The 505-nt window shown below is 37.6% G+C and overlaps 1 protein-coding gene and 1 long non-coding RNA gene across 3 annotated transcripts in view; one reads left to right on the top strand and one right to left on the bottom strand.

Annotated features, from left to right (window-relative positions):
* LOC113203695 (uncharacterized) overlaps window positions 1–505 on the bottom strand; it is a 115,419-nt gene that overhangs the window by 108,188 nt on the left and 6,726 nt on the right. The window lies entirely within an intron of this gene.
* On the top strand, window positions 1–505 carry LOC127750922 (uncharacterized). The gene is made up of 2 exons (XR_008011899.1): window positions 1–75; window positions 161–505. It is a non-coding gene; the product is annotated as an uncharacterized LOC127750922 (long non-coding RNA).

Raw genomic sequence — 505 nt, 5'->3', positions numbered from 1 at the left:
TACATGGTGGATCACACCTGTGCATCCTTTGTTCTGCACAATTTCAGACTCTACCACGGTGATGAATACCCTCTGGTATGTTTTAAACCTTTTCATTATATTGGCTGAGAATGTCTTAATGTACTTAAGAAGCAGTTTCACGTTCACCCTTCTTAAATAGGTTGCTGTTGGAGAAGATCACCCAGATCTGGAGGACGAAATAGATTTCGAATATGGAAATGAGGATGACATTGAGGATGAAGTGGGTGATATTCCTGATCCTTTTGAGGAGCAGAATGCCGCAGCTGTAGTCAACCAACGCAAAGTTCGTGGGGAGCAGCGAAGATGGAACTTATGCAACTCTCTATGATAATTATTCAGTATGTAAACTGACAAGTAACTTGTATATAGCCATTGATTTTTTAAAAAACTGTGACAGTGATGGTTATGTACAAGAAAATATTTAAATTTGCTTGATACCACAAGCCTCATTTTTTTATTTATTGTAAGGACATAAAGCAATTGT

The sequence above is a fragment of the Frankliniella occidentalis genome, unplaced genomic scaffold (assembly GCF_000697945.3).
Source record: "Frankliniella occidentalis isolate FOCC.00 unplaced genomic scaffold, Focc_3.1 Scaffold289, whole genome shotgun sequence".
NCBI classification, from domain to species: Eukaryota; Metazoa; Arthropoda; class Insecta; order Thysanoptera; family Thripidae; genus Frankliniella; species Frankliniella occidentalis.
This window is presented reverse-complemented; position numbering and strand designations above follow the sequence as displayed.